This window comes from Dendrobates tinctorius, unplaced genomic scaffold (assembly GCF_039654945.1).
Source record: "Dendrobates tinctorius isolate UK_male_01 unplaced genomic scaffold, ASM3965494v1 ptg000028l, whole genome shotgun sequence".
Classification (NCBI taxonomy): domain Eukaryota; kingdom Metazoa; phylum Chordata; class Amphibia; order Anura; family Dendrobatidae; genus Dendrobates; species Dendrobates tinctorius.
In genome coordinates, this window is record NW_027361696.1 from 11376608 (window position 1) to 11404180 (window position 27573).

A 27573-nucleotide genomic window follows, 5' to 3' on the forward strand; every position below is an offset into this window, starting at 1 on the left:
TCAGAAAAGAGCACAACCGACAGTCATCAATCATAAAAGAGAGCACAACCGACAGTTATAACAGTGCAACCGACAGTCATCAATAATAAAAGAGCACAACCGACAGTCATCAATCATAAAAGAGAGCACAACTGACAGTTATAACAGCGCAACCGACAGTCCTCATAAAAGAGGGCAACCGACAGTCATCAAAACAGAGTGCAACCATCCGTTATCATAAAAGAGAGCGCAACCGACAGTCATCAGAAAAGAGCACAACCGACAGTCATCAGTCATAAAAGAGAGCACAACCGACAGTTATAACAGTGCAACCGACAGTCATCAATCATAAAAGAGCACAACCGACAGTTATAACAGCACAACCGACAGTCATCAATCATAAAAGAGAGCACAACTGACAGTTATAACAGCGCAACCGACAGTCCTCATAAAAGAGGGCAACCGACAGTCATCAAAACAGAGTGCAACCATCCATTATCATAAAAGAGAGCGCAACCGACAGTCATCAGAAAAGAGCACAACCGACAGTCATCAATCATAAAAGAGCGCACAACTGACAGTTATAACAGCACAACCAACAGTCATCAATCATAAAAGAGAGCACAACCGACAGTTATAACAGCGCAACCGACAGTCATCAATCATAAAAGAGAGCACCACCGACAGTTATAACAGCGCAACCGACAGTCCTCATAAAAGAGGGCAACCGACAGTCATCAAAGCAGAGTGCAACCAACCGTTATCATAAAAGAGAGCGCAACCGACAGTCATCAGAAAAGAGCACAACCGACAGTCACCAATCAGAAAAGAGAGCACAACCGACAGTTCTAACAGTGCAACCGACAGTCATCAATCATAAAAGAGCACAACCGACAGTTATAACAGCACAACTGACAGTTATAACAGCGCAACCGACAGTCCTCTTAAAAGAGGGCAACCGACAGTCATCAAAACAGAGTGCAACCATCCGTTATCATAAAAGAGAGCGCAACCGACAGTCATCAGAAAAGAGCACAACCGACAGTCATCAATCATAAAAGAGCGCACAACTGACAGTTATAACAGCACAACCGACAGTCATCAATCATAAAAGAGAGCACAACCAACAGTTATAACAGCGCAACCGACAGTCATCAATCATAAAAGAGAGCACAACCGACAGTTATAACAGCGCAACCGACAGTCCTCATAAAAGAGGGCAACCAACAGTCATCAAAGCAGAGTGCAACCAACCGTTATCATAAAAGAGAGCGCAACCGACAGTCATCAGAAAAGAGCACAATCGACAGTCGTCAATCATAAAAGAGAGCACAACCGACAGTTATAACAGTGCAACCGACAGTCATCAATCATAAAAGAGCACAACCGACAGTTATAACAGCACAACCGACAGTCATCAATCATAAAAGAGAGCACAACCGACAGTTATAACAGTGCAACCGACAGTTATAACAGCACAACCGACAGTCATCAATCATAAAAGAGCGCACAACTGACAGTTATAACAGCACAACCGACAGTCATCAATCATAAAAGAGAGCACAACCGACAGTTATAACAGTGCAATACCCCGAAACAGCTGTATGTGGATGGATACGATGTTTTGGCATAGGTGGTTTCCTTCATTGGAGACTGCCCTTCCCGTGGTTGTTCCTTCCCGGGCAAAGACCTGGCTGGTCATTGCTTGCGTTGAGAAACACGTGATGGTGTCTCCGCGGCTTCTGTTTTGCATGTTTTACATATTTCCCATAAGGGATGGGGGCAGTGCTCTAGAATCACTGCGTTGAGAAACACGTGATGGTGTCTCCGCAGTGTCGGATGTTGATCTCCATGAGTTCATTCATCCTCCTCTTCATAACAGTGCAACCGACAGTCATCAATCATAAAAGAGCACAACCGACAGTTATAACAGCTCAGCTCTGTAGATGGGGCAGGAATGCCGACATCATTCTGATTGACAGCTGAATTTCCTCTACCTAACTGGAAGAGCTGGCTGTCAATCAGAATGAGGCGGAAGTCAAACTCCGTCACTTCAGCTGAGGCAGCTGAATCCCTGGCAGGAGCAGTCTGTGACTGCTCAGTGCCGGGAACGAACAGTGCTGACCACAACCGGCAGCTAGGTAGTAATTACCTGTTGGTTAGTGCTTGGGCGCTTTTTTTTGTTTGTAAATTCCAGATATACCCTTTAATACTGCCTTACGATATTCTGTTCTTCATGAATTGGGGCTGTAATCTTGTGTAACTGTCTGCCAAGAAATAATGGAATTCTATACAGCAACACCATTCAAGGTGTCTCACTACAGAGATGACTAGATCGGAGTTCCTGCACTGAGGCTCATGATTTCTGTGCCCACAAGTAGTAGAGAATACACAAGATCTGTCAAACTCAGTTTGACAGGTGCCCCGCCCCCTATAAAAGTGTGACCACACCCCTTCCCATCAGGGGATCTGTTGTATCTGATCATTTTATATGAACTTTATGAGTTTGATGATGATGGCGTATTTAGTTTTATTTGATACTGTGATTCTCACTTTATAGGAGCTTTCTATTCTCTCTTCATACAGGCTGGATATCTGTTGTATTCTTGTTCAGCATTTTATATGAAAGATTATGTTTCACAGGCTAGCTGTCCAGATTCGAGATCAGTGGCTAATTCCAGACTTATTCAGCCCCACATGTGAGAAGGAACCAGTACATACCAGACGCCGATGTATTTACTTTTATTATAGTGGTTTGAAAAAACCACTATATTGTAATCCGAACGCTGCTAACTTATTCTTATTCTTCTTATTATTCAGTTGATTTCCGCAATTAATGCAGCCCGAACCGCTACACGCACAGAGTCCATTGAGGTGTCGTTTCGAAGCCAGCGTCCATGAGAGGTGTGCTAAGTATTTTTCGTGTCGATCGGATTTGTAGTTTTTGCGCAATTTGCGTTTGAAAATTTTTTTTCCCGTCATTGGAATGCACTGTCTCCAATGCTTATCAATGGGAAATGGCAAAACGTGCCCTGAGGCGGTTGAAATAGCAGTTAAGCTCATTGATATGCGCAGGCAGAACCAGTTACTATGCCAATGCCTACGAACGTCACATGACGCCCGGAGGACAGAGCTTCTGCCTCCGGGCGAAGCGAAACCCACAGCACTAATGCAAATCTAGCTTCATCACATGACGCATGCCCCTGAGAGAGAATGTGCGCCAAAGTGCGCCCCCACCCACCAAATCGGACCCTGAGCCACCCCGGCCTCCAAATCGGAGGCTGAGTCACCCCGGCCTCCAAATCGGAGGCTGAACCACCCCGGCCTCCAAATCGGAGGCTGAGCCACCCCGGCCTCCAAATCAAAAGCTGAGCCACCCCGGCCTCCAAATCAAAAGCTGAGCCACCCCGGCCTCCAAATCAGAGGCTGAGCCACCCCGGCCTCCAAATCAGAGGCTGAGCCATCCCGGCCTCCAAATCGGAGGCTGAGCCACCCCGGCCTCCAAATCGGACGATGAGCCACCCCGGCCTCCAAATCGGAGGCTGAGCCACCCCGGCCTCCAAATCGGAGGCTGAGCCACCCCGGCCTCCAAATCGGAGGCTGAGCCACCCCGGCCTGCAAATCGGAGGCTGAGCCACCAAGGCCTCCAAATCGGAGGCTGAGCCACCCCGGCCTGCAAATCAGAAGCTGAGCCACCAGGGCCTCCAAATCGGAGGCTGAGCGACCCCAGCCTCCAAAACTTACCCAGAGTGGCCCCACCCACCAAATCGGACCCAGAGAGGCCCAGCCCACCAAACCGGACCCTGTGGGGCCTCGCCCACCAAATCGGACCCTGTGGGGCCCCGCCCACTAAATCGGACCCAGAGTGGCCCCGCCCACCAAATCGGACCCTGAGAGGCCCCGCCCACCAAATTGGACCCAGAGTGGTTCTGCCCACCAAATCGGACCCAGAGTGGTCCCGCCCACCAAATTGGACCCAGAGTGGTCCCGCCCACCAAATTGGACCCAGAGGGGCTCCGCCCTCAAAATCAGACCCTAAGGGGCCCCACCCACAAAATCGGTCCCTGAGGGGCCCCTGCCACAAAATCAGACCCTGAGGGGCTCCAACCACAAAATTGGACCCTGAGGGGCCCCTGACACAAAATCGGACCCTGAGGGGCCCCGGCCACAAAATTGGACTCTGAGGGGCCCAACCCACAAAATCGGAGCCTGAGGGGCCCCGGCCACAAAATTGGACTCTGAGGGGCACAACCCACCAAATCGGACCCTGAGTAGCCCCGCCCAACAAATCGGACCCAGAGGGGCCCCACCCACCAAATCGGACCCAGAGTGGCCCCACCCACAAAATCGGACCCTGAGGGGCCCCAACCACAAAATCAGACCCTGATGAGCCCCGGCTACAAAATCGGGCCCTTAAGGGCCCCACCCGCAAAATTGGACCCTGAGGGGCCCCGGCCACAAAATCGGACCCTGAGGGGCCCCACCCACAAAATCGGACCCTGAGGGGATCCGGCCACAAAATCAGACCCTGAGGGGCCCCGGCCACAAAATCGGACCCTGAGGGGCTCCACTCACAAAACTGGACCCTGAGGGGCCCCACCCACAAAATCGGACCCTGAGGGGCCACACCCACAAAATCGGAGCCTGAGGGATCCCCGCCAACAATTCAAGCCCTGAGGAGCCCAGGCCAAGGAATCAGATCCTGCGGGGCCCCACCCACCAAATCAGACCCTGAGGCCAAAGTGGCCCCTGAGAGGCACTCAGTTAAAACGGATCCTGAGTTGAAAGTCTTGCCGGGGAAGTAGGCAAGTCTCTGTTAAAGGGGCAGCCCGGGCACCATTTCAAACCACTATCTGTACTTCCTTCAGGAAATACACATCTAGTTCTTCTTATTTTCCAGTTGATTTCCGCAATTAATGCGGCCCGAACCGCTACACGCACAGACTCCGTTGAGGTGTCGTTTCGAAGCCAGCGTCCATGAGAGGTGTGCTAAGTATTTTTCGTGTCGATCGGATTTGTAGTTTTTTTGCGCAATTTGCGTTTGAAAATTTTTTTTCCCGTCATTGGAATGCACTGTCTCCAATGCTTTTCAATGGGAAATGGCAAAACGTGCCCTGAGGCGATTGAAATGGCAGTTAAGCTCATTGACATGCGCAGGCAGACCCAGTTACTATGCCAACGCCTACGAATGTCACATGACCCCCCAAGGACAGAGCTTCTGCCACATAATATTAGCTCTTAAAGCGAAACCCACAGCACAAATGAAAATCTAGCTTCATCACATGACGCATGCCCCTGAGAGAGAATGTGCGCCAAAGTTGATTTAGAAGAAGCCCAGTGAGCCAAACTAGCTCTTAAAGGGCCGACGCGCCAAAGTGATTCTTAAAGGGCCGGCGCACCGAAATGAGTCTTAAAGGGCCGACACGCCAAATCGAAAGCTGAGCGACCCCAGGCTCCAAATCGGAGGCTGAGCCACCCCAGCCTCCAAATCGGAGGATGATCGACCCCCGGCCTCCAAATCGGAGGCTGAGCCTCCCCGGCCTCCAAATCGGAGGCTGAGCCACCCCGGCCTCCAAATCGGAGGCTGATCGACCCCGGCCTCCAAATCGGAGCCTGAGCCACCCCGGCCTCCAAATCGGAGCCTGAGCCACCCCGGCCTCCAAACCGGAGGCTGAACCACCCCGGCCTCCAAATCGGAGGCTGATCGACCCCGGCCTCCAAATCGGAGGCTGATCGATCCCGGCCTCCAAATCGGAGACTGAACCACCTCAGCCTCCAAATCGGAGGCTGAGCCACCCCGGCCTCCAAATCGGAGGCTGATCGACCCCGGCCTCCAAATCGGTGGCTGATCGATCCCGGCCTCCAAATCGGAGGCTGATCGACCCCAGCCTCCAAATCGGAGGCTGATCGATCCCGGCCTCCAAATCGGAGGCTGATCGACCCCGGCCTCCAAATCAGAGGCTGATCGACCCCGGCCTCCAAATCGAAGGCTGATCGACCCCGGCCTCCAAATCGGAGGCTGATCGACCCCGGCCTCCAAATCTGAGGCTGAGCCACCAAGGCCTCCAAATCGGAGGCTGATCGACCCCGGCCTCCAAATCGGAGCCTGAGCCACCCCGGCCTCCAAATCGGAGGCTGATCGACCCCGGCCTCCAAATCGGAGGCTGATCGACCCCGGCCTCCAAATCGGAGGCTGAGCCACCCCGGCCTCCAAATCGGAGGCTGATCGACCCCGGCCTCCAAATCGGAGGCTGATCGATCCCGGCCTCCAAATCGGAGGCTGATCGACCCCGGCCTCCAAATCAGAGGCTGATCGACCCCGGCCTCCAAATCGAAGGCTGATCGACCCCGGCCTCCAAATCGGAGGCTGATCGACCCCGGCCTCCAAATCTGAGGCTGAGCCACCAAGGCCTCCAAATCGGAGGCTGATCGACCCCGGCCTCCAAATCGGAGCCTGAGCCACCCCGGCCTCCAAATCGGAGGCTGATCGACCCCGGCCTCCAAATCGGAGGCTGATCGACCCCGGCCTCCAAATCGGAGGCTGATCGACCCCGGCCTCCAAATCGGAGGCTGATCGACCCCGGCCTCCAAATCGAAGGCTGATCGACCCCGGCCTCCAAATTGAAGGCTGATCGACCCCGGCCTCCAAATCGAAGGCTGATCGACCCCGGCCTCCAAATCGGAGGCTGAGCCACCCCGGCCTCCAAATAGAAGGCTGAGCCACCCCATCCTCCAAATCGGAGGCTTAGCCACCCCGGCCTCCAAATCGGAGGCTGAGCCACCCCGGTCTCCAAATCGGAGGCTGAGCCACCCCGGCCTTCACATCGGAGGCTGAGCCACCCCGGCCTCCAAATCGGAGGCTGAGCCACCCCAGCCTTCAAATCGGAGGCTGAGCGACCCCAGCCTCCAAATCAGAGGCTGATCGACCCTGGGGTCCAAATCGGAGGCTGAGTCACCCCGGCCTCCAAATCAGAGGCTCATCGACCCCAGCCTCCAAATCGGAGGCTCAACGACCCCTGTCTCCAAATCGGAGGCTCAATGACCCCGGTCTCCAAATCGGAGGTTCTTTGACCTTGGCCTCCAAATCGGAAGCTCATCGACCCCGGCCCCAAATCGGAGGCTGAGTGACCCCAGCCTCCAAATCTTACCCAGAGAGGCCCTTCCCACCAAACCGGACCCTGAGGGGCCGCGCCCACCAAATCGGACCCTGTGGGGCCCCGCCCACCAAATTGGACCCAGAGTGGTCCCGCTCAACAAAATCGGACCCTGAGGGGCCCCGGACACAAAATCGGACCCTAAGGGGCCCTGGCCACAAAATCAGACCCTGAGGGGCCCAACCCACAAAATCGGACCCTGAAGGGGCCTGCCCACCAAATCGGACCCTGAGTAGCCCCGCCCAACAAAGCAGATCCAGAGTGGCCCCACCCACAAAATCGGACCCTGAGGGGCCCCAACCACAAAATCAGACCCTGTGGGGCCCCGCCCACCAAATTGGACCCTGAGAGGCCCCGCCCACCAAATGGGACCCAGAGTGGTCCCGCCCAACAAAATCGGACCCTGAGGGGCCCCGGACACAAAATCGGACCCTAAGGGGCCCTGGCCACAAAATCAGACCCTGAGGGGCCCTGCCCACCAAATCGGACCCTGAGTAGCCCCGCCCAACAAAACGGACCCAGAGTGGCCCCACCCACAAAATCGGACCCTGAGGGGCCCCAACCACAAAATTGGACCCTGAGGGGCCCCACCCACAAAATCAGACCCTGAGGGGCTACACCCGCAAAATCGGACCCTGAGGGGCCACACCCACAAAATAGGAGCCTGAGGAATCCCGGCCAACAATTCAAGCCCTGAGGAGCCCAGGCCAAGGAATCAGATCCTGAGGGGCCCCACAGACCAAATCAGACCCTGAGGCCAAAGTGGCCCCTGAGAGGCACTCACAGTTAAAACGGATCCTGAGTTGAAAGTCTTGCAGGGGCAGCAGGCAAGTCTCTCTTAAAGGGGCAGCCCAGGCACCATTTCAAACCACTATCTGTACTTCCTTCAGAAAATACACATCTAGTTTGATATTGTGATTCTCATTTTATAGGAGTTTTATATTCCCTGCAGAGTATTTACTCTTATTTGATAGCGTGGATCGTGATTCTTATTGACTAGGCATATTGTTTATATGGCCATGTTATAAAGCGGCTGTTTTACACGCTTGTAAAAAAAAAAAAGCAAATACACGATATTGTAAAAGTTTTAAAAGATTTTATTGTTCTAAAAATAAATACAGATAAAAACATTTCAATAATATAAAAATTATTACAAAGTAATATAAAAGTATTAATAAACTAGATGGTGGCCCGATTCTAACGTATCGGGTATTCTGGAATATGTATGTAGTTTATTTATGAAGCTTTAAGAATAATGCAATGAATACACAGGATTTTCCAGGTAAAATATAAACATGACTGAACTACATCACACTGTGACTGACAGAACTTGTTCAGTAAAGATGAGTGAACTACATTGCGCTGTGAGGGAGGGTTAAATTCCGCGCCAATATCGCTGATTGGTCACCGGGCGCAACCAATCAGAAAAGTGTGGTTCAAATCCCGCAGCAATTCGTGGACGGACTGTACCCGTCGCTGATTGGTCGCGGCCGGCCGGGCGCGACCAATCAGGCTAGCGCAAGTCATCTCCCGGCTGCGTCGCCGCTGACCTCCGTGTGGTAGGAGATGACCCGCGGCAACCGTCGGGAGATCTGCGGCTAGCGCGGCAAATCTCCCGGCGGTGGCGTGCGACGTTCGAATTCCGTGCCAATTCGCGGCCAGACTGGCCTGTTGCTGATTGGTCGCGCCCGGCTGGCCACGACCAATCAGCGACGCGGGATTTCCGTTACAGACAGAATTAGACAATTATATAGTAGATACATCTCAAAAACATTTCAATAATATAAAAATTCTTACAGAATAATATAAAACCTCACAAGTACAATCAATATACATCATTACACTTGTTACAAAATAATATAAAAAGTATTACATTCACACGTGTCATATTGTCTGTAATTATAATACACTCCATTACATTTCTTGCAGAATAACAGAGTGTGTAGTGCAGCGGTTGCACATTTATGCAGTGAAGAGGCAGTGACCCAGCAAAGTTCCAAACGAAAAAAGTCTCTTTAATGTGTTTTCTTCACAGCATTAAATGTACAACTCACAGCTCTACATAGTAAATGATATTGTCAAGGCCCTGTCAGCACCGGCGATCTGCCACGGCTGAGCAGGGTGACTCACCCACACTGCAAGGGAGCCCGGGGATCAGGTGCTGCGGGGGAGCTCAGGCAGACGGGACAGGCTGCCCCATAACATCATCCCCCCCACAGGCTACCCCATAGCAAGACCCCCCTACACAGGAATCCCCATCACATCATCCCTCTTTGCAGGCCGCTTCATAGCAACACCCCCAGTGCAAACCACCCCATAGCAACATCCTCCCCACACCAGCAGCCCCATAGTAACACCCCCCTCACAGGCCACCCCATAGCAACACCCCCCGCACAGGCCGCCCCATAGCATCGTCCCTCCCACACAGGCCGCCCCATATCATCGTCCTCCCACACAGGCCACCCCATAGCAACACCCCCAGTGCAGACCGCCCCATAGCATCATCCCTCCCACACAGGCCACCCCATATCATCGTCCCCCACACAGGCCACCCCATAGCAACACCCCCAGTGCAGACCGCCCCATAGCATCATCCCTCCCACACAGGCCGCCCAATAACATCATCTCCCCACACAGGCCGCCCCGTAACATCGTCCCCCCACATGGGCTGCCCCATAGTAATGTAGGGGAAGTGGACTGACCTATGGACCTGTCTGCAGCAGGAGGGTAATGTACAGTGTCCTTGACGTGGACTGCTGGATATGAAGGTGGGAGACAGCTAGAAATAGGAGAAGGATGGTGAAGTACTGGGTTGGCCACTAGGGGGAGACTAAAGACAGCAGAAACAGAAGGAGGTGGAATACTGTAGTTTGACCACAAGATGGCAGCAGACAGCAGTGAGAAAAGGGCTTTACATCACCTTAAGGCTATGGAACCGCAGAATCATGGAGGGCGGGGTTACAGGAGCTCTAGAGGGGAATTCCCAGAGAGAGGGAATATAAGAAGGGGCAGAGAGTTCAAGAAGAAGCCAGTCCAGGGAGAGGAGCTCAGGAGAGGAGAAGACTGAAAGGAGGAGATGGACAGAGAAGAATCTCCAGAAGGGACTGAGGAGGAAGACAGTCAGGGGGGTGGCCCTGACAGGAGAGCCGCAGGACAGACAGAGAAGGCCGGGGGTACCGGACGGACGGACGGTGAAGCGCTGTGGTGGTAGGCCTAGGGCAGCCACAGTGAAAGAGCCGCTAGGGACATCAATTAGGAAAAGGAAGGAAGTGAATGTACCCGGGCCTGTGTGCAGAGTCGAGCAGCTGCTGTGTTATGCTGCGGGTTGTCGAGAGGACGGCCAATAAAAAGGATCTGTTGACGCACATCGGTGTCTGTCTTAAGTTTGCGGCGGAAGGACCACCCCCCAGTCGGCACACGTACCTACATTTGGCATAGTCGGCAGGATCATCGCCGCCAATACACCATCTTCAGCGGTAAGCCTGTACCGAAGAACCAAAGGACCCAAGCTGAACGGATTGAAGATTTTCACTGTGAATTACAAAATTGGACTGTGATCAGGATTGTTGGCTTTCATAAGAGGATCTGGAGCAGAAAGGGACTTTGTAGGATGGCTGGGGCAGACAAGCGCCTGAAGGAATCACAGGAGTTTGCTGCTAAATGGGACTGTCAGGGGTAGCTAAGCCGAGCTCGCCCCTGGAACACTGCTGGAAAAGCTGGGTGCCGCTGCTGGAAAGCTGGGTACCCTCCCACGTTGAAGGACTACAGCGAGAGCTGGGAGCAGATGACAGCGCAGCAAGGACTCACCCGTCTTGGAGATCTGCCGCAGATGGAGTCCCCGACAGCCGGACCCACAGAGCTGGAGCCGGAGGACAAAACGGAGGAGCGCACGCCCGCGGCCCAGGCTGTGGTGGAGCAGCACCTGAGGAACTGTTGTCGACTCTCCCCGCGGAACCATCGGGCCTGGAGGCTGGCCCTGCCGGATGGCAGGGGTGAAGAACATCGGCTGCTGGGGGGTGAAGAACATCGGCTGCTGGAGGAGATGCGAGATGGCCTGTCGGAAGTCGCGGCGCCGGGGAAGGTGAGAGTTCCCCCAGCACCGCAGGCGGGTCCCGCCTGTGTGCTGAGTCGAGCAGCTGCTGTGTGGTGCTGTGGGTCGTCGAGAGGACGGCCAATAAAGAGAACCTGTTGATCGCACATCGGTGTCTGTCGTAAGTCTGTTTGCGGTGGAAGAAGGACCGCCCCCCCAGTCGGCACACGTACCTACAGTAACACCCCCTCGCAGGCCACACCATAGGAACACCCCCCTGTGCAAATCGACCCATAGCAACCCCCCGCCATCACAGGCCACCCCATAGCAACCCCCCCGTCCAGACCATCCCATAATATCGTCCCCCCACAGCAAGACCCCCTTACACAGGAAACCTCATCACATCATCCCCCTTTGCAGGCCGCCTCATAGCAACACCCCCAGCACAAGCCGCGCCATAGCAACATCCTCCCCACATCGGCAGCCCCATAGTAACACTCCCCCATGCAGACCGCCCCATAGCATCATCCCTCCCACGCAGGCCGCCCCATAACATCGTCCCCCCACACAGTCCGCCCCATAACATCATCCCACCTCGCAGGCCACCCCATAGCAACACCCCCCGCGCAGACCTCCCCATAGCAGCACCCCCCCCACAGGCCGCCCCATAGCAACACCCCCAGCACAGACAGCCCCATAACAACATCCCCCTCACAGGCTGCCCTATAACAATGTCTCCCTCACAGGCCATCCCATAGCAACGTTCCCCCCTCCCCCCCACAGAGGCTGCTCCATAGTATCACCCCCGTGCAGACCGCCCCATGGCATCTCACCCCTAGGTGAGCTGCAGTTACACCAATGATCCACCAGGGGTCAGTCACTGAATGCCCCACCTGTAGCTCTAGGTACACAGCTGATGGCCTCTCTGCTCCATGCCGAGGTCTGCCCGTCATGGGACACCTTCTTTCCCCTCCTGTGCAGATTGAACCACGCAGCAGAGTCACCTCAGTACTGAGGAAAGAGCAGACAAGTCACGTGAATCGCCCGGGGTTAAAGATCAACCAGCAGAGATGTCACCGGCAGGTACAATGAGCCAGTGACAGGCGGACAGCGAGAAATGAGGCGTCACAGGTGAGAGCAGCCCCCCAAACTCTGCCGTATATACAGGATACACGGGGTGATTATACGCGGTGTAACAATATACGATGTGATCATATACGTGGTCAGGTGATTATATATGGGGTAATTATATGCAGGGTGATTATATATATACAGGGTAATTGTGTACAGGATACATGAGGTGATTATATACAGTGATTATATACAGGATATACGATGTAATTATATATGGGGTAATTATATACAGGGTGATTATATATAGAATATACAAGGTGATTATATATGGGGTTATTATATGCAGGGTGATTATATACAGGATATATGAGGTGATTATTTACAGGGTGATTATATATACAGGATATGCAAGGTGATTATATACGAGTTGATTTTATACAGGGTTTTTATATAAAGGGTGATAATATACAGGATACGAGGTGATTATATACAGGGTGAGTATACACGGGTAACTACAGTGTGTCTGTAAAGTAAAGGTGCACTTTTGACCAGTCACTGGAAAGCAACAAAAGACAATAGAAATGTGAAATCTGCTCCAAATAAAAGAAAACCTCTCCCAGTTTCATACCTATTCAGTGCAGTTTGATGTGGGCTCCATTTGCTGCCCTACACCAGTGATGGCGAACCTATGGCACGCGTGCCATAGAGGGCACGCAGAGCCATCTCAGCTGGCACGCGGCCTCGCCTCACTGCTCTGGAGCCGCAGCTTCCTCTCACTTCCTCTCACTTATTGAGCGGCGCTGCCGCGGTGCTGAATGATGATGTCATGCGGCCGCGCCGCTCAATGTCTGAGAGGAAGGAGGAAGCTGCCAGCGCGTGGAGAGGTGAGTGTGGCCGCTGGTGTATGTGTGTGTGGCCGCTGGTGTGTGTGTGGCCGCTGGTGTGTGTGTGTGGCCGCTGGTGTGTGTGTGTGGCCGCTGGTGTGTGTGTGTGGCCGCTGGTGTGTGTGTGTGGCCGCTGGTGTATGTGTGTGTGGCCGCTGGTGTGTGTGTGTGGCCGCTGGTGTGTGTGTGTGGCCGCTGGTGTGTGTGTGTGTGGCCGCTGGCATGTGTGTGTGTGGCCGCTGGCGTGTGTGTGTGTGGCCGCTGGCATGTGTGTGTGTGGCCGCTGGTGTGTGTGTGGCCGCTGGTGTGTGTGTGGCCACTGGTGTGTGTGTGTGTGTGGCCGCTGGTGTGTGTGTGGCCGCTGGTGTGTGGTGTGTGTGTGGCCGCTGGTGTGTGTGTGGCCGCTGGTGTGTGGTGTGTGTGTGGCCGCTGGTGTGTGTGTGTGTGTGGCCGCTGGTGTGTGTGGCCGCTGGTGTGTGTGGCCGCTGGTGTGTGTGTGTGGCCGCTGGTGTATGTGTGTGTGGCCGCTGGTGTATGTGTGTGTGGCCGCTGGTGTATGTGTGTGTGGCCGCTGGTGTGTGTGTGTGTATGGCCACTGGTGTATGTGTGTGTGGCCGCTGGTGTGTGTGTGTGGCCACTGGTGTGTGTGTGTGTGGCCGCTGGTGTGTGTGTGTGGCCGCTGGTGTGTGTGTGTGGCCGATGATGTCACGGGGCAGTAGGAGGAAAACAGGATACGTGGAACCTGGGCCCCTGAACTGCCCCTCAGGCTAAGGTGGTGCCCTGACTTTCCTTAACTTGGGGGTACACTTGATGGTAGGGAGGCCCAAGTCCCCGACCTGTTCCTATCTCCTGTTTAGCCCCGAGCTAAACCCACAACCCCTCCCAAGGAGGTGAGACAGGGAATAAAGTGAACTGCACCAAATAACACACAAGGAAAAATAATACAGACACCACAGGGTTAAAGCAACTAAAAGCCCAATGCTCCAAGCAGCAGAGAAAGGCACACAAACAGCATCCAGCAGCAACTCCACTGCTCCAGATAAGCTGAACCCCCTGTCCACCAGGTAGGTCCAGTCTTCACCAAGGTTGGTTAGCAAATGACCAGTATTACCTACAGGGAGCAACAGCAGCTGATGACCTTTTATAGGAAGGAGGGGGGAGATCACCACCTGCTGACTAATTAAACATGTAGTAACACCAGCGGCCACCGGGGGCAAAAACCCAGCAGCCGACCAACTACAGTTGTAGTAACACCAGCGGCCACCGGGGGCAAAATCCCAGCAGCCGACCAACTACAGTTGTAGTAACACCATCGGCCTCTGGGGGCAAAACTCCATATTAACCCCTGAGGCCAGAAAGGAAAAAGGTTTATACAAGAGAGTCCATACTCTGACAAAGATCCAAAAATGGATCGTGACAGCTGGTGTGTGTGTGTGGCCGATGGTGTGTGTGTGTGGCCGCTGATGTGTGTGTGGCTGCTGATGTGTGTGTGTGTGTGGTCGCTGGTGTGTGTGTGTGTGTGTGGCCGCTGGTGTGTGTGTGTGGCCGCTGGTGTGTGTGTGTGGCCGCTGGTGTGTGTGTGTGTGGCCGCTGGCATGTGTGTGTGTGGCCGCTGGTGTGTGTGTGTGGCCGCTGGTGTGTGTGTGTGGCCGCTGGTGTGTGTGTGTGTGGCCGCTGGTGTGTGTGTGGCCACTGGTGTGTGTGTGGCCGCTGGTGTGTGTGTGGCCGCTGGTGTGTGGAGTGTGTGTGGCCGCTGGTGTGTGTGTGTGTGTGGCCGCTGGTGTGTGTGTGTGTGGCCGCTGGTGTGTGTGTGTGTGGCCGCTGGTGTGTGTGTGGCCGCTGGTGTGTGTGTGTGTGGCCGCTGGTGTGTGTGGCCGCTGGTGTGTGTGGCCGCTGGTGTGTGTGTGTGGCCGCTGGTGTATGTGTGTGTGGCCACTGGTGTGTGTGTGTATGGCCGCTGGTGTATGTGTGTGTGGCCGCTGGTGTGTGTGTGTGGCCACTGGTGTGTGTGTGTGGCCGCTGGTGTGTGTGTGGCCGCTGGTGTGTGTGTATGGCCGCTGGTGTGTGTGTGTGTGTGTGGCCGATGATGTCACGGGGCAGTAGGAGGAAAACAGGATACGTGGAACCTGGGCCCCTGAACTGCCCCTCAGGCTAAGGTGGTGCCCTGACTTTCCTTAACTTGGGGGTACACTTGATGGTAGGGAGGCCCAAGTCCCCGACCTGTTCCTATCTCCTGTTTAGCCCCGAGCTAAACCCACAACCCCTCCCAAGGAGGTGAGACAGGGAATAAAGTGAACTGCACCAAATAACACACAAGGAAAAATAATACAGACACCACAGGGTTAAAGCAACTAAAAGCCCAATGCTCCAAGCAGCAGAGAAAGGCACACAAACAGCATCCAGCAGCAACTCCACTGCTCCAGATAAGCTGAACCCCCTGTCCACCAGGTAGGTCCAGTCTTCACCAAGGTTGGTTAGCAAATGACCAGTATTACCTACAGGGAGCAACAGCAGCTGATGACCTTTTATAGGAAGGAGGGGGGAGATCACCACCTGCTGACTAATTAAACATGTAGTAACACCAGCGGCCACCGGGGGCAAAAACCCAGCAGCCGACCAACTACAGTTGTAGTAACACCAGCGGCCACCGGGGGCAAAATCCCAGCAGCCGACCAACTACAGTTGTAGTAACACCATCGGCCTCTGGGGGCAAAACTCCATATTAACCCGAGGCCAGAAAGGAAAAACGTTTATACAAGAGAGTCCAGACTCTGACAAAGATCCAAAAATGGATCGTGACAGCTGGTGTGTGTGTGTGGCCGATGGTGTGTGTGTGTGGCCGCTGATGTGTGTGTGGCTGCTGATGTGTGTGTGTGTGTGTGGTCGCTGGTGTGTGTGTGGCCGCTGGTGTGTGTGTGTGGCCGCTGGTGTGTGTGGCCGCTGGTGTGTGTGTGTGTGGCCGCTGGCATGTGTGTGTGTGGCCGCTGGTGTGTGTGTGTGGCCGCTGGCATGTGTGTGGCCGCTGGTGTGTGTGTGGCCGCTGGTGTGTGTGTGGCCACTGGTGTGTGTGTGTGTGTGGCCGCTGGTGTGTGTGTGGCCGCTGGTGTGTGGTGTGTGTGTGGCCGCTGGTGTGTGTGTGTGTGGCCGCTGGTGTGTGTGTGTGTGGCCGCTGGTGTGTGTGTGGCCGCTGGTGTGTGTGTGTGTGGCCGCTGGTGTGTGTGGCCGCTGGTGTGTGTGTGTGGCCGCTGGTGTATGTGTGTGTGGCCGCTGGTGTGTGTGTGTATGGCCGCTGGTGTATGTGTGTGTGTGGCCGCTGGTGTGTGTGTGGCCGCTGGTGTGTGTGTGGCCGCTGGTGTGTGTGTGGCCGCTGGTGTGTGTGTATGGCCGCTGGTGTGTGTGTGTGTGTGTGGCCGATGATGTCACGGGGCAGTAGGAGGAAAACAGGATACGTGGAACCTGGGCCCCTGAACTGCCCCTCAGGCTAAGGAGGTGCCCTGACTTTCCTTAACTTGGGGGTACACTTGATGGTAGTGAGGCCCAAGTCCCCGACCTGTCCCTATCTCCTGTTTAGCCCCGAGCTAAACCCACAACCCCTCCCAAGGAGGTGAGACAGGGAATAAAGTGAACTGCACCAAATAACACACAAGGAAAAATAATACAGACACCACAGGGTTAAAGCAACTAAAAGCCCAATGCTCCAAGCAGCAGAGAAAGGCACACAAACAGCATCCAGCAGCAACTCCACTGCTCCAGATAAGCTGAACCCCCTGTCCACCAGGTAGGTCCAGTCAAATGACCAGTATTACCTACAGGGAGCAACAGCAGCTGATGACCTTTTATAGGAAGGAGGGGGGAGATCACCACCTGCTGACTAATTAAACATGTAGTAACACCAGCGGCCACCGGGGGCAAAAACCCAGCAGCCGACCAACTACAGTTGTAGTAACACCAGCGGCCACCGGGGGCAAAATCCCAGCAGCCGACCAACTACAGTTGTAGTAACACCATCGGCCTCTGGGGGCAAAACTCCATATTAACCCCTGAGGCCAGAAAGGAAAAAGGTTTATACAAGAGAGTCCAGGCTCTGACAAAGATCCAAAAATGGATCGTGACAGCTGGTGTGTGTGTGTGGCCGATGGTGTGTGTGTGTGGCCGCTGATGTGTGTGTGGCTGCTGATGTGTGTGTGTGTGTGTGTGGTCGCTGGTGTGTGTGTGTGTGTGTGGCCGCTGGTGTGTGTGTGTGTGGCCGCTGGTGTGTGTGTGTGGCCACTGGTGTGTGTGTGTGGCTGCTGGTGTGTGTGGCCGCTGGTGTGTGTGTGTGGCCGCTGGTGTGTGTGTTGCCACTGGTGTGTGTGTGTGTGTGGCTGCTGGTGATGGGGAGAGGGCTAATGATGGGAGTGATGGGGAGAGGGGAATGATGGGAGGGATGGGGAGAGGGTTAATGATGGGAGTGATGGGGAGAGGGGAATTATGGGAGTGATGGCGAGAGGGGAATGATGGGGAGAGGGCTAATGATGGGAGTGATGGGGAGAGGACCAATGATGGGAGTGATGGGGAGAGGGCCAATGATGGGAGTGATGGGGAGAGGGAAATGATGGGAGTGATGGGGAGAGGGCCAATGATGGGAGTGATGGGGAGAGGGCCAATGATGGGAGTGATCGGGAGAGGGACAATGATGGGAGTGATGGGGAGAGGGGAATGATGGGGAGAGGGCCAATGATGGGGGTGATGGGGAGAGGGGAATGATGGGAGTCATGGGGAGAGGGCTAATGATGGGAGTGATGTGGAGAGGGCCAATGATGGAAGTGATGGGGAGAGGGCCTGTGATGGGAAGAGGGCCAATGATGGGAGTGATGGGGAGAGGGGAATGATGGGAGTGATGGGGAGAAGGCAATGATGGGGGTGATGGGGAGGAGGAAATGATGAAGGTGGTGGAATGGGCAATTTCTGCATTTTTACATGAAGGGGTTCATGATGGGGCATATTTCTGCATGAAGGGGATCATGATGGGGCATATTTCTGCATGAAGGGGATCATGATGGGGCATATTTTTGCATGAAGGGGGTCATGATGGGGCATATTTCTGCATGAAGGGGATCATGATGGGGCATATTTCCACATGAAGGAGATCACAATGGGGCATATTTCTGCATGAAGGGGATCATGATGGGGCATATTTCTGCATGAACGGGATCATGATGGGGCATTTGTACATGAAGGGGATCATGATGGGGCTTATTTCTACATGAAGGGGATCATGATGGGGCTTATTTCTACATGAAGGGAATCATGATGGGGCATATTTCTGCATGAAGGGGATCATGATGGGGCATATTACTACAAGAAGGGGATCATGATGGGGCATTTGGCACGTGTTGGCACTTCGTCATAAATAATTGGGTTTTAGGTTGCAGTTTGGGCACTCTGTCTTAGAAAGGTTCGCCATCACTGCCCTACACACATCCAAACAATAGTGGAGTTCCTGCCACAGACGGCTAAGGACGTCTGGTGTAACAGAGGAAATAACGTCTGTGATTCTCTGTGATTAATGTTGTTGATACGTTCAATGTACACATGTTGCTTCACATAACCCCAAAGTAAAAGTCTAAGGGCATCAGTTCCAGGGATTGTGGTGGTCATGTCTTGACAGAACCCCTGCCTATCCACCGCCGGGGGGGGATGTTCTATCCAGAAACTCATGAACAATGGTGGCATAGTGTGGAGGAGCGCCGTCCTGAAGGATGACACCTTCTGGAAACTGTGGCACTGCGTACAATTACAACATGTCAAGATATGTGTTTGCTGTCACAGACTGCTGGCCTATCACCTTGTCATGCATCAGGCCACACCACACGTTCGCTATAGGGGTGTTACGTTCGTACTCAATGTAGGCATGAGGATGTTCAGCAGCCCATATTCGGACGTTATGGAGATGAACATGTCCATAGATTTGGACGGTCGTCTCATCGCTAAACACAATCTTCTGCAAAAATCTTGCGTCGTTGTCGATCTCATGAAGCATATCTGTAGCAAACGCGCATCGTTTGGGTCTATCCACCGGTTTGATAGCGTGCAACAGCCGCAATTTGTACCCCGTAAAACAGAGATGTTTCTTTAACACCTTGTGAACTGTAGTCTTGCTTAGGGGTAATTGTCGAGCACACGCACGCAGATTTTTTAGGGCTCCTTAGGTAGCTGTCCCGTATAGCCTCTACAGACTCATCACTTATGGCCTCCCAGAGCGGGGTTTCTCCACCAAACTGCCGGTTTCCTTCAACTGCTTATCCTGAGTAATGTTATTCCTATGTGGGGGGCTTCGTTATAAACGTGCCAATATTCACGTATCACTTTGGTCACGGATTCTGAAAAACTGAAAACTGGGAGAGGTTTTTTTTTATTTGGAGCAGATTTCACATTTCTATCGTCTTTGTTGCTTTCCTGTGACAGGTCAAAGGTGCACCATGACTTTACGAACACACTGTATATACGAGGAGATTTTATATGGGATGATTATATACAGGATATACGAGGTGATTATATACGGGCTGATTTTATACAGGGTGATTATATAAGGGATGCATGGGATGATTATATACGAGGTGACTATACAGGATATACTAGGTGATATATATGGGGTGATTATATACAGGGTGATTATATGCGCTGTAGCTATGCATGGGGTGATTATATATGAGGTGATTATATACAGGATAAACGGGATGATTATACATGGTGTATCTATATATGGGGTGATTATATACAGAATACACGGGGTGATTATATACAAGGTGATTATATATGGAGTGATTATATACAGGATACATGGGGTGATTATATACAGAATACACAGGGTGATTATATACAAGGTGATATATATGGGGTGATTATATACAAGGTGATTATATATGAAGTGATTATATACAGGACACACAGGGTGATTATACACGCTGATTATATATGGGGTAATTATATACGAGGTGATTATATACAGGATACCTGGGGTGATTATACTGTATACAGAATACACGGGGTGATCATATACGAGGTGATATATAATGAATGGGGTTATTATATATGAGGTGATATATATGGGGTGATTATATATGGAGTGATTATATACAGGATACACAGGGTGATTATACACGGTGATTATATATGGGGTGATTATATATAGGATACATGGGGTGATTATATACAGAATATATAGGGTGAATATATATGGGGTGATTATATATAGGATAAATGGGGTGATTGTATATAGGATACATGGGGTGATTATATGCAAGGTGATATATATGGGGTGATTATATACAAGGTGATTATACAGTGGGGAAAACAAGTATTTAGTCAGTCAGCAATAGTGCAAGTTCCACCACTTAAAAAGATGAGAGGCGTCTGTAATTTACATCATAGGTAGACCTCAACTATGGGAGACAAACTGAGAAAAAAAAATCCAGAAAATCACATTGTCTGTTTTTTTTTCATTTTATTTGCATATTATGGTGGAAAATAAGTATTTGGTCAGAAACAAAATTTCATCTCAATACTTTGTGATATATCCTTTGTTGGCAATGACAGAGGTCAAACGTTTTCTGTAAGTCTTCACAAGGTTGCCACACACTGTTGTTGGTATGTTGGCCCATTCCTCCATGCAGATCTCCTCTAGAGCAGTGATGTTTTTGGCTTTTCGCTTGGCAACACAGACTTTCAACTCCCTCCAAAGGTTTTCTATAGGGTTGAGATCTGGAGAATGGCTAGGCCACTCCAGGACCTTGAAATGCTTCTTACGAAGCCACTCCTTCGTTGCCCTGGCGGTGTGCTTTGGATCATTGTCATGTTGAAAGACCCAGCCACGTTTCATCTTCAATGCCCTTGCTGATGGAAGGAGGTTTGCACTCAAAATCTCACGATACATGGCCCCATTCATTCTTTCATGTACCCGGATCAGTCGTCCTGGCCCCTTTGCAGAGAAACAGCCCCAAAGCATGATGTTTCCACCACCATGCTTTACAGTAGGTATGGTGTTTGATGGATGCAACTCAGTATTCTTTTTCCTCCAAACACGACAAGTTGTGTTTCTACCAAACAGTTCCAGTTTGGTTTCATCAGACCATAGGACATTCTCCCAAAACTCCTCTGGATCATCCAAATGCTCTCTAGCAAACTTCAGACGGGCCCGGACATGTACAGGCTTAAGCAGTGGGACACGTCTGGCACTGCAGGATCTGAGTCCATGGTGGCGTAGTGTGTTACTTATGGTAGGCCTTGTTACATTGGTCCCAGCTCTCTGCAGTTCATTCACTAGGTCCCCCCGCGTGGTTCTGGGATTTTTGCTCACGTTCTTGTGATCATTCTGACCCCATGGGGTGGGATTTTGCGTGGAGCACCAGATCGAGGGAGATTATCAGTGGTCTTGTATGTCTTCCATTTTCTAATTATTGCTCCCACAGTTGATTTCTTCACTCCAAGCTGGTTGGCTATTGCAGATTCAGTCTTCCCAGCCTGGTGCAGGGCTACAATTTTGTTTCTGGTGTCCTTTGACAGCTCTTTGGTCTTCACCATAGTGGAGTTTGGAGTCAGACTGTTTGAGGGTGTGCACAGGTGTCTTTTTATACTGATAACAAGTTTAAACAGGTGCCATTACTACAGGTAATGAGTGGAGGAAAGAGGAGACTCTTAAAGAAGAAGTTACAGGTCTGTGAGAGCCAGAAATCTTGATTGCTTGTTTCTGACCAAATACTTATTTTCCACCATAATATGCAAATAAAATGAAAAAAAAACAGACAATGTGATTTTCTGGATTTTTTTTTCTCAGTTTGTCTCCCATAGTTGAGGTCTACCTATGATGTAAATTACAGACGCCTCTCATCTTTTTAAGTGGTGGAACTTGCACTATTGCTGACTGACTAAATACTTTTTTTCCCCACTGTATATGAAGTGATTATATACAGGACACACAGGTTGATTATACACGGTGATTATATATGGGGTGATTATATACAGGATACATTGGGTGATTATACTGTATACAGAATACACGGGGTGATTATATACAAGGTGATATATATGGGGTGATTATATACAAGGTGATTATATATGAAGTGATTATATACAGGACACACAGGGTGATTATACACGCTGATTATATATGGGGTAATTATATACTAGGTGATTATATACAGGATAACTGGGGTGATTATACTGTATACAGAATACACGGGGTGATCATATACGAGGTGATATATACTGTATGGGGTTATTATATATGAGGTGATATATATGGGGTGATTATATATGGAGTGATTATATACAGGATACACAGGGTGATTATACACAGTGATTATATATGGGGTGATTATATATTGGATACATGGGGTGATTATATACAGAATACATAGAGTGATTATATATGGGGTGATTATATATAGGATACATGGGGTGATTATATATAGGATACATGGGGTGATTATATACAAGGTGATTATATATGAAGTGATTATATACAGGACACACAGGGTGATTATACACGGTGATTATATATGGGGTAATTATATACAAGGTGATTATATATGGGGTGAATATATACAGGATACATTGGGTGATTATACTGTATACAGAATACACGGGGTGATTATATACGAGGTGATATATATGGGGTGATTATATACAGGATATACAAGGTGATACACGAGGTGATTATATACGAGGTATATATATGGGGTGATTATATACAAGGTGATATATATGAGATGATGATACACAGGGTGATTATAGTGATTATATACGAGGTGATATATATGGGGTGATGATATACAGGATACATGGGGTGATTATGTACGAGGTGATATATATGGGATGATGATACACGGTGATTATGTACGAGGTGATATTTATGGGATGATTATATACAGGATACATTGGGTGATTATATATGAGGTGATATATAGGGTGATTATATACAAGATACACGGGGTGATTATGTACGAGGTGATATATATGGGATGATTATATAGAGGATACATGGAGTGATTATATACGAGGTGATATATATGGGGTGATTACATACGAGGTGATATATATAGGGTGATTATATATGAGGTGATATATGGGGTGATTATATACAGGATACACGGGGTGATTATATACGAGGTGATATATATGGGGTAATATATGGGGTGATATATATGGGGTGGTTATATACAGGATACATGGGGTGATTATATACAGAATACACGGGGTGATTATATACGAGGTGATATACAGTATATGGGGTGATTATGTATGAGGTGATATATATGAGATGATTATACACAGGATACACGGGGTGATTATGTACAAAGTGATATATATAGGGTGATTATATACAAGATATACGGTTGATTATATACGAGGTGCTATATATGGCGTGATTATATACAGGATACACGGGGTGATTATATACGAGGTGAAATATATGGGGTGATTATACACAGGATACACGGGGTAATTATATACAAGGTGATATATATGGGGTGATTATGTACGAGGTGATATATGTGGGATGATTTTATACAGGATACATGGGGTGATTATATATGAGGTGATATATATAGGGTGATTATATACAGGATACATGGGGTGATTATACGAGGAGATATATATGGGGTGATTATAGGATACACGGGGTGATTATATACGGGATACATGCGGTGATTATATATGAGGTTATATATAGTGTGATTATATACGGGATACACGGGGTGATTATATACAAGGTGATATATATGGGATGATTATACACAGGATACACTGGGTAATTATATACAAGGTGATATATATGGGGTGATTATGTATGAGGTGATTATATATGGGATACATGGGGTGATTGTATTTGAGGTTATATATAGGGTGATTATATACGGGATACAGGGGAGATTATATATGTGGTGATATATATGAAGTGATTACATACAGGATATACAAGGTGATATATATGGGGTGATTATATACAGGACACACGGGGTGATTATATACAAGGTGATATATATAGGATGATTATATACAGGATACATGGGGTGATTATATACGAGGTGATATATATGGGGTGATTATAAATGGGGTGATTATATACGGGATACATGCGGTGATTATATATGAGGTGATATATAGGGTGATTATATACAAGATACATGGGGTGAATATACGAGGAGATATATATGGGGTGATTATAAATGGGGTGATTATATACGGGATACATGCGGTGATTATATATGAGGTTATATATAGGGTGATTATATACGGGATACACGGGGTGATTACATACGAGGTGATATATATGGGATGATTATACACAGGATACACGGGGTAATATATAAGGTGATATATATGGGGTGATTATGTATGAGGTGATTATATACAGGATACATGGGGTGATTATATACAAGGTGATATACATAGGATGATTATATACAGGATACACGGGGTGATTATATACGAGGTGATATATATGGGGTGATTATGTATGAGGTGATTATATACGGGATACATGAGGTGATTATATATGAGGTTATATATAGGGTGATTATATACGGGATACACGGGGAGATTATATACGTCGTGATATATATAGGGTGATTACATACGGGATACGCGGGGTGATTATATAGGTGGTGATATATATGGGATGATTATATACAGGATACATGGGGTGATTATATGCGTGGCAGGGGCGGACACTAACGGTTTGGGGCCCCTGTGCAAGAAATGTGTCTGGGCCCCTCTCCTTCTATGGAGACAAATAGCCACACACACATACATGTATATACACTGCTCAAAAAAATAAAAGGAACACTTAAACAACAAAATATAACTCCAAGTAAATCAAAATTCTGTGAAATCAAACTGTCCACTTAGGAAGAAACACTGTTTGACAATCAATTTCACATGCTGTTGTGCAAATGGAATAGACAACAGATGGAAATTATATTGGCAATTATCAAGGCACCCTCAATAAAGGAGTGGTTCTGTAGGTGGGGACCACAAACCACATCTCAGTACCAATGCTTTCTGGCTGATGTTTTGGTCACTTTTGAATGTTGGTTGTGCTTTCACACTCGAGGTAGCATGAGACGGACTCTACAACCAACACAAGTGGCTCAGGTAGTGCAGCTCATCCAGTATGGCACATCAATGCGAGCTGTGGCAAGAAGGTTTACTGTGTCTGGCACTCTAGACATCCGGCTGTGGGTTGCCGCAGAGATGCATCTGTGTTGCGGACGGATCCGCCCCCTGTCCTGACGCATCAGACGGGGGTGTGGACTGGTGGCACGTGACGCCGACCAGCGGTGATGTCACATCCGGCTTTTCAGCATGAGCTCCAAAACCAACCACTGCTACCACTGATTAACAACGCTATAAAAGTAACCACATGCCCACCGACCCCTACAGTAACCCCCAGGAAGAAGCATCAATCGAAACGCGCGTCGGGGCTCTGCACTTTACCGCCAGGTAATATGCCCTATTCAGCCTACTGCACTAGAGACACTTTATTCATTCCTTGTTGTTTGCACATGTACAGTTCTGGCAAAAATTAAGAGACCACTTTCAAATGTTCAGTTTGTCTGATTTTTCTCTTTATAGGCATATTTTTTAGTAAAATTTAAATTGTTCTTTTAGTCTATAAACTTCTGACAACATGTCTCCGAATTTCCAAGCAAAAAATGGTCAAAATTAAAAAACAAACAAACAGTGCTTTCAGACCTCAAATAATGCAAAGAAAACAAGTTCATAATCATTTAGAAACAACAATACTGATGTTTTAACTCAGGAGGAGTTCAGAAATCAATATTTTGTTGAATAACCATGATTTTTAAAAACCGCTTTCTTGCGTCTTGGCATGCTTGCCACCAGTCTTTCACACTGCTTCTAGCTCAAAAATGTAAGCAGTTCTTTGATGGCTTGTGACTATCCATTATCCTCTTGATAACATTCCAGAGGTTTTCTTTTCAAACATTTTATTGGATTTTTAGTAAAATAACAGGGGATAGGAAAAGGGGAGGGAAGGAAAAGGAAAGAAAGGGAATAATAAACGGAAACCAAGGGAAAAGGGTTAAGGGGATAAAAAATAGAGAACTCAAGTCTATTTGACCATACCTTACTAGTACATGAATATACAAAATTAAGTTATCGTAACTGCATACACAATGTATATATTTGAAGTCATGCTAGTGAATTCAAACCAGACCAAATATGATTAAGCGTTGCAAAATTTAGTATTCCAAACCTTCCATTTGTTGGAGTATTTGCTTATTCCGTCATTTACAGTTGCAAATCTCTTTTCTATGGAGCTGTGCTGATGGATTTTATCCAGAATTTCAGAAAATAGTGGTGGGTCGGGTTTCTTCCACCAAAAGGCAATTGTATTTTTAATAACTAGAAAAATATGTATGATAAATTTAGCAGATGGATCAACTAGCTCCAGATCAAGAGATAACACAGCTCTTTGAGGTGTAATTTTGAAATTTTGGTGAAAGGAAGTAATGTGCAGCGACACACTGTTCCAAAGATCTTTAATCTTTGGGCAACCCCAAAACAGGTGAAAGAGATTTCCTTGTTGGCCACAATTCCTCCAACAAAGAGGCGAATGTTCTTGATTTATGTGCGATAGTGTAATAGGGGTGAAATGCCACCTAGTCAGAATCTTGAAAAACTATTCATGAAGAGTCATTGAAAGAGTAGACTGGTAGGAGGATCTAATGACGCTGTCCCAATCTTCAACCCCAATTGCCAAATTTAAATCAGACTCCCACCTTCTCATGTATGAATTACTTGAGCTAGCCAGATCACCTATGAAATAATTTTATAAGTTTTTTAAACTCCAGGTGTTTTTGTTGTTAGTATTGCACAGCCGTGATACAAATATCGCCAAATTAATATTTTTGATTTGTTTAAGTTTCTGAATATTTTCCTTTAAAATCAAGAAGGGCACCAACTCGGATGACGGCATATTATATTTAGACTTAACCTCACTAAAGGTGAAAAATTCGTCTTCCTTGTGGAGGCTTCCAACTGTTTTAATGTCCGAGTTGAGCCAAAGTTCCGACAGAGGGATGTTATAAACAGAGGCCACATTCCAGAGGTTTTCAATAGGGTTCAGGTCTGGAGAATGGGCTGCTCATGACAGGGTTTTGATGTGGTGTTCTCTTAATTTTTTCCGAGCTGTATATTTGATTTGCCTGCTGCACTTTACAGGAGCTTTCACAGTCTATCTGACAACTTGGTGTTACTTGGCCACTTTGCCTTATATTATGCACTAGTTTTGTCCAGTGTGTACTTTTTTATAAAAAAAAAATGACTTCTTGTTGCACATCTATTAAGCACTATTACTACATCTTATGTTTATTTGAACGTGGCTGCTATAAAAATCTATTTTTCAGGCTTAGGTCTGTGGACATCAGGCCTTTATATTGCATTG

At 49.2% G+C, this 27573-nt stretch overlaps 1 protein-coding gene and 1 long non-coding RNA gene across 3 annotated transcripts in view; one reads left to right on the forward strand and one right to left on the reverse strand.

The window, feature by feature from the left end:
- Positions 1-10544: 10544 nt before the first annotated feature.
- Positions 10545-12151, reverse strand: LOC141085083 (uncharacterized). Its single transcript, XR_012231210.1, has 3 exons — positions 12057-12151; positions 10941-11318; positions 10545-10664 (listed from the first exon to the last, which is right to left on the reverse strand). It is a non-coding gene; the product is annotated as an uncharacterized lncRNA (long non-coding RNA).
- LOC141085082 (tyrosine-protein kinase STYK1-like) overlaps positions 12114-27573 on the forward strand; it is an 82422-nt gene continuing 66962 nt past the window's right edge. Inside the window, exon 1 of one of the 2 annotated variants that reach the window (XR_012231209.1) lies at positions 12114-12294. The gene's annotated coding sequence lies outside the window, so the exon portion shown is untranslated. The remainder of the gene's footprint in view (positions 12295-27573) is intronic. The other variant, XM_073570124.1, reaches the window with a different exon arrangement.